Source organism: Notechis scutatus, chromosome 2 (assembly GCF_049901735.1).
Source record: "Notechis scutatus isolate UNSWTSFEM ecotype Mainland chromosome 2, rNotScu1.2, whole genome shotgun sequence".
In the NCBI taxonomy this organism is placed as follows: Eukaryota; Metazoa; Chordata; class Lepidosauria; order Squamata; family Elapidae; genus Notechis; species Notechis scutatus.
This window is the reverse complement of record NC_142010.1, coordinates 172,418,024-172,425,321: the sequence shown is the minus strand read 5'-3', so window position 1 is coordinate 172,425,321 and position 7,298 is coordinate 172,418,024. Positions and strand designations below refer to the sequence as shown.

Below are 7,298 nucleotides of genomic sequence, written 5' to 3'. Positions count from 1 at the left end.
GGTGAGGAGAGGCCAGGTGAGGGGAGGAGTGGCTGGGAGGGGAGGGGCGAGGCACTCTGTTCAGCCAGTTTGCCGAATTCCACAAAAAATTAGCTACAAGTTCCACTGGACAGCTGTGAACTGGCTGAATCCCTCCACTGGCTTTAATCTTAGAAATGTTGGGCAGATGCTAAAAAAAAACTTCGAATGGTGAGAGCCATTTTGTGAGCAGCAGGTCCCAATCATCCAAAGATAAAGCTTATAAAGCCAGAACAGATGAGCTTTGCCCCTAATCAAAATATTCTACATCAGTACAGAGGCTGAAAGTCTTTAGATGAACTCAGAGGTCATGCGTGGAGAACAGAATATCCTGAATGCCACAAATCTAAGAAAACGGGTTATTTTGTGGCTGGATATCATACTTTAAAAAAAGAGGAAAAGTTGCAAAATATGGTAACACCAAATGAGCATTTCTTTTGGGGATCAACTATATGCCCTGATGACTCTGCCAAGTGATGACATATGTCATAACAAATTAATGGTTGTGCAGTATGCTTTTAAACTGATATCGGAGGTAATACAACTGAATCGATCTAAGCCTGCCTCATCTGTAAGAGATTACTGCATCCCCTGGCAGCAAGAATTTACATTGCTTATGCTATTTTATAGCCATCTGCCAGGACAGGCATGGAGATGTCTTTAAAGTATATGTATTCTGTGGTCAGAAAAAGAAATTTATAGATTGACAGACATCTAGCATGCCGTATGGAAAAAAATGTTCAGGGAGTCTTGCATAGAAATTAAACCTTAAACGGTTTTCTAATAAGAATAAAGTTTAAAGGAGGAGCCGTGTTTTTATATAGCCCGAGCACCCAAAATAGAATGAGAAATAATTATTCAATTAGGAGGACTGAAATTATCACATAAAAAGTACGTAACAATGGAAGGATTCTATAGCAGAATTCACTTATAGGCACAACTGAAACAGCTGAACAATGCCACAAATAGAGAAAGGAATAGATTTCCAAACATAGTGGATAATTCTCCCCAAGTTAAACATATGTTTAAATACTCTTACTGCTAACTGCAAGATTTTGACTGATTTAGTCAGATTGAGATCACTCTACTTTCATACCACTTGTTATACCATTTGACAGATTTTTCTATTATTCCTGAGTTTTTCAAAGGGCAATGTCTACATTTTTAGAAGACCTGGAGAATGTTTCAGTATCCACTGACAATTTCTTGATCTACACTTACCAAGAATGTATATAATCAGGGCCACTTGGCAGTTCTAGCAACTATGAAGGCTGCAGGCCTAAAGCTAAAAAATAAAAGCCACCTGAGTCTGAAAAGCATATAGCATATAAAATACAACAAATAGCATGACCTAGATCCAAGGAAAGTGAAGCTGAATTTATGTACAGAATCTGTACATGAACTAAAGAGTTTGGGGCATCTTGAAATATTTATATTATTTGTATTATAAATGGCAAAGCCATGCATCCTTTAAAATCAACTTAGTAAAAAACCCCAAACATTTTGGCAATTAGCACATAAACAAGAGATAACTTTTAGGACAGAAATTAAGGTAAATTTTAAGTTAAAAGACCCATATTCTGTATTAACTGACATATTGCTCTGAATCCTGATGCTACCAGATGGAACATTGCTTCAAACTCATCAAGCCAAATGGAAACCAATAGCCAGATTGAGGAAGAATTTCATTATCTACCCTTCAGTGAAATGTAAGCAGGTCCTCTTATAAATCTCTGTTGTAACAAACCGTGAATTGAGATCCATTCTTCTGTTTCTGTTGCAGACAATCAAACCATAATATTTTGATTCCAGTCAATGTTCCAGTAAGCAGTCTAACAAAGGTGGTCAGATGAAGCAGAACTCAGTAGTAGGCAGAAGACTCAGTCCAAGATCAGAAGTTCAAGTAGTACAGTAGGTATGACATAGACCAATTTATAAAAAACAAAGAAGTTGGTTTCTGCATCAAATTAAAACAAAATAGATTAAACTGCCCTATGATATACCGTTACATATAAACTAGGCCAGTTCCTTTTGTATTAATGCAAAAATAACCAAAGAAAATACAATCCCATAACGCAGCTTTTAAGATTAGATAAATTGGACGGTTAAATTTAGGTCTAATTTAATTTTAACTCAGGGTGACATTGTAATGCACAGGTGTCAAACTTGCCACGTCACGTTTCACGTGATGTTTCACAATTTTTCCCCATTTGCGGAGCTGGGGTGGGTGTGGCCTGCATATGATACATTTGGCTCATGGGCCGCCAGTTTGACACCTCTGTTGTATTGCTTTCTCCCATTTGTCCTTATACCAATAACCCTATGAGGTACAGTATGTTGGGGGTAAGAAAGAATAACAGCCCTAAAATAACCCACAACTTATGTAAGAGTGGACTTGAACCTGACACTCTTCAGTCCTAAGGCAACACCTTAAAGAACCTCAGTGGCGCAGTGGTTAGAGTGCTGTACTGCAGGCCACTTTTGCTAAGCACCAGTTGCCTGCAATTTGGCAGTTAAATCCCACCAGGCTCAAGGTTGACTCAGCCTTCCATCCTTCCAAGGTAGGTAAAATGAGGACCCAGATTGTTGGGGGCAATATGCTGACTCTGTAAAACAGCTTAGAGAGGGCTGTAACAGCACTATGAAGGGGTATATAAGTCTAAGTGCTGTTGCTGTTAATCTCTACTGTTTCAAATGAAGTGACAAAATCTCCAGTTCACATTTAAGAATCAGCATGGCCCTACTACTATAAATGACTAAATAATTTTTACAGTGCTAAGCAAGTTCCAATAAGTTATCTGAAATAGCAGCATTTCATTGAATGTGGGAACACCATTTCAACACCACTCCTTTAATCTTTCGATTGCCCTTAGAATAATTTCACACACTTCAAAACAAGCATTGGGTTACATTTATCTCTCCCCCGCCCCCAGAAATGCCTCTGGTGACCTTCTTAGCAACTAGAAGCATTCCTGTAAATAAAGATGATGCTATTGCCCGATATCTTGTTTATTTAAAATCTTATTTAATAAAATAAAAGAATGTAACCTGGAATTAAGGAGAAACTTCCTAACAGTGAGGACAATTAACCAGTGGAACAGCTTGCCATCAGAAATTGTGGGTGCTTCATCACTGGAGGTTTTAAAGAAGAGACTGGACAGTCACTTGTCTGAAATGGTATAGGGTCTCCTACTTGAGCAGGGGATTGGACTAAAAGACCTCCAAAATCCATCCTAGCTCTGTTCTGGTTGAAACTAGAATTAGATGAGCCGAATAGCTTGAAAGTGCCAAAAGTCTATAGGAATATTGGTACCTTTCAATATTTATATTTACCAGTGCCTGATTTAAGATTTTAATTTTACATTTTTTCTGTTTATTTATTTGTATCCCACCTTTGCTATTTTTACAAATAACTCAAGGCAGAAAACCTATCCAACACACTGGCCTTTTTTTATTTTCCCACCACATCCCATGAGATGGATTGGGCTGAAAGAGTGACCAGCCCAAAATCACCCAACTGACTTTCTTGGCTAAGGTGGAAGTAGAACTCACAATTCCCTGCTTTCAAACCTGATGCCACTACATCAAACTGGCTTTTTAGCTTTATTATATACATTAGATACATTATTAGACTAAAAAGGACATATGAATTTATGCACTATGCAATTCTCAATATTAAAGTGGGATATTGATGTATCATTAAATTTATTTGCCACCTATTTTACTCTTAGGTTACTCCTAGGTATATTATTTCTTCCTCTCCCTTTGCTATAGGTAATGTGATATCGATCAATTCCTTCAACATTATTGAACTACCTTTTAATATTTTAATGGCTGATGTACATTAGTCCCAGTAGTTCAATCTTTAATTTCTAAAGAGTCTTAGCTAGTGTCTTCCCAGAGACCAAGAGATACCAAAAATAATCAAGATAACAAGTGTTAATGTACAGAAATTCTTTTGTCAGCAGACTCACAATTAGATTCAGAATTCGGGAGAGAAGAATATTGATAGTAAGCCATTTATCACATATGGAATGTATATATGTGTGTGTGTGTGTGTGTCTATGTGTATATCTCCTAGTTTTTAAAGCTTTTGCCTTTTTTACTTGATGCAGATACATTTTGCATGATTTTTATATATTCTTCTATGACTCCCCCCCTTGGAATGTATTTTTACCTCTATTAGGCAAATCAAGCTTTCCTATCACAATGGAATTTTGTATATGCATAAAAATATATAGAATAAGTCAAGGTTGACTACCATCAGAAATCATTTGGAATAGCAGAAATGACATTTTAACTTTGCAGAAAAATCTGTGATTAGATTCTGAAATCCTTTTTCTGTTGGATGGAGCCTGTGGATTCATTCCACAGAATTTTACGATGCCTAAGCATGGAATTTGGCCATATTCACTTTTTCTGAACTGTGCCCAGTAGATAACTATATAAAGTTACAATCATCACTCTGATAAATAGCTGCCAGCTCACTTTCTCAAAATATTATTCATGCAGTCTACTTGCATGAACTCTGTATCAGTGGAACTGTGAATTTACACATGGTTGCAGCTCTTATTTTGTAAGCTGAGAAAATTACAGATGATCACCAAAAACTGACTGTCAGGCTTTGGAACGAAGAGACAGGTTACTCATCTGGGAGTTAAGACTTCAATTGAAAAAGACATTGGAAGATTGGAGAAAACCGATTTAGTTGATTTACATCTCTTACCAGCTTTAGAATCATATGCCTCCTTTTATGTATCATGTTCACTTGTTTATTTAATCAATTTTCTATACTGCCCATCTCATCTAGATGACTCTAGGCAGTATACAACATAATAAAATAATAAAAACTTTGAATAAAACCACAAATTAAAGAGTTAGGAACAAGTTACAACTTACACATTAAAAGTCTATGGAGATTCTCAGTCATCCAGATCCAGGTTGTCCCAAAGGTGCTTTTTCAAGAGGCAAGTGGACTTTTTGGTTTTTCTCTGAAGATGTTTCACTTCTCATCCAAGAAGCTTCTTTGATGAGAAGTGAAACGTCTTCAGAGAAAAGCCAGAAAGTCCACTTGCCTCTTGAAAAAGCACCTTTGGGATTATAAGTTAAAAGTAAAAAATCAAAGTTAAAAAATTCAGAAAGGTTAATGGATAAAAAGATATGGCAATGCTCTCAAGCCACCAGAATCCCAGGGTTGCATCAGTTGTGTTGTATTAAAACATTTTTTCTTCAGTTTAGCAAGTTAAAAAAATTCCCATTCCAAAACAAGTGGCAGAATCTACAAACAATGAAGGAAATGTGTGTTAACCACCAGTTACTGGAAGGAATCCCCCCCCCAAATTCAAGGCCTTTTGGACAAATCTGTATCCATCTTCTTTAAAACAAAAAAGGGTGAGGGGGGGGAGGAAATACCCTTTTCTCTAAGGCGTTGGACTACAAACCCCAGAACTCCTAGCTACCACGATGGCAGTTGTTGTCCAGAGGAAGGGATCTCAAATCTTGGCAACTTTAAAAGACTTGTGGACTTCAACTCCCAGGAGTTGAAGTCCACAAGTCTTTTAAAGTTGCCAAGGTTGGAGAACCCTGGTCCAGAGCATATGGGCAACACTTGGCAAACTGCTTGAACACCTCCCAGAGTCCTTAATGGTGCTCCCTAGAGAGCAGAGCCCCAAGACCCATCAACTTGATCCAGCCGGTTCAAGAAGGCTGAATTGGAAGCCATGGGCTGGATTTGTTTTAGCAAACTCCCCAAATTATTAGTTCTGAATCCACAAAGATCAATGAAAAAGACCCGGTCACCATTCTAGGTGGCCCTTCATTCTATACCGATATAGACCCCCCCACACACACGCACCCATAATTCCTTTCGCGATGCTTAGGAATGCTGGATGCTGGAAAACAACACCAAGCGCACGTGCTGAGGCCAGCCGTGTGACCTCACCGAAGTGGCAGCGGCGCGTGCTTTCGCTTGCGTCCCGGCCGGCGTGATACTCCTCCCCCCACCCCCACACCGCCGCCGCCTTCCCGAAGCGCAGGCGCAATAGCTGAGTTACCTAATGCGCTGCGCCGGCCTCCTTTTCCTTTGCTCAGCGGGCGGAAGCGCAGTTCGACGTGAGAGGGCGGGAGGAGGGGTCTTTGGTGGCGGCTGTTCCGGTCTCGAGGGGTTTCCTGGTTTGCAGCAGGCAGCGCTAGTGAGTAACATGGGCGAAGGAGGCCATGAATTCGTCGATTCGTCTCTCTTCCCCCCGCCCACCCCCCGCCTTAAGCCTGAGGACTTGGCTTTTGTTCCTATTTCGCCCCCTCCCCTCCCCTTCCCCATTTTAGAGCGTCTACGCACCTAAAGCTCATCCTTTGGTCAGTTGCCAAGGCAGGAGGACATAAAGCAGAAAGGAAAGACTAAAGTCAGAGCCAAGTTTTGTGTTTTGGGGGGGAGGTTATTTCCGGGGGGATACAGGATGTTTCTTAGGGAAGGATCGGAGAAACATTGTCCCTAATTCCACCCCCAACCCCCCGGTTTTGCAGAATTGGCTAAATTGCATACCACGAGGCATTTGTGCATATTGATTATTCCATTTATTTATCTCGGGGGTTTAGCCAGAAAGGGGTCTTAAGGTGGTTTCCTGGTCAATGCAAACAAAAGTGTATGTGTGTGTGTCTTTAGGGTTACAATTTCATGAGACTGGACACAAGAAGACATTGGAGAGAGGACGAAAGAGTAAAGCGCTGATTCCTAAATGTTACGATGCTTAAGAAATGACCTGTTGTAACTGAATCAGGAGAGTAGCTTTTCTCCTTGTTGCTGCAGCCTAGGAATATCTCATGGGGGAGAGAAGCAAAGCCTGATGAGGTTTGAAGGCTTCTCAGCTTTTCTGGCTTTAAAATTTGTATATAGTTGTATATTCGTACATTAGGGAAGAAATACGCAGTAGTAGTGCTGGAGGAGTTAAAGTGTCAAATAGAAAAGAAAATGTAAACCTATTTTTCAGTTTCTAAGAAATAGGAAGATTTCTCCCTCCCTCCCTCTGATAGCACAGAAGAAACCAATTTCTGGAAGAAACCAATAACAAAATAATGCTAGGCAGTGCTACCAAAGTTAATATCAAAGAGACCTCAAGTGTAGTTAGTAAGGGAGGAAGCTTACTGGCTGATCTCGACCATTCACCAACTGTCAGACAAAAATAAAAATTAAAGAAATATGGGTCCTATTTTAAATTAATGGATGAAATATGAGTGAAATAAAAATATGTGTAGCCCATAAATTCTTGTCAAGGAATACCAAA

At 39.5% G+C, this 7,298-nt stretch overlaps 1 protein-coding gene across 1 annotated transcript in view; it reads left to right on the top strand.

Annotated features, from left to right (window-relative positions):
- The first annotated feature begins 6,071 nt into the window (after nucleotides 1-6,071).
- Nucleotides 6,072-7,298, top strand: part of ZCCHC7 (zinc finger CCHC-type containing 7) — a 134,008-nt gene continuing 132,781 nt past the window's right edge. The window contains exon 1 of the mRNA XM_087957412.1: nucleotides 6,072-6,209. The gene's annotated coding sequence lies outside the window, so the exon portion shown is untranslated. The remainder of the gene's footprint in view (nucleotides 6,210-7,298) is intronic.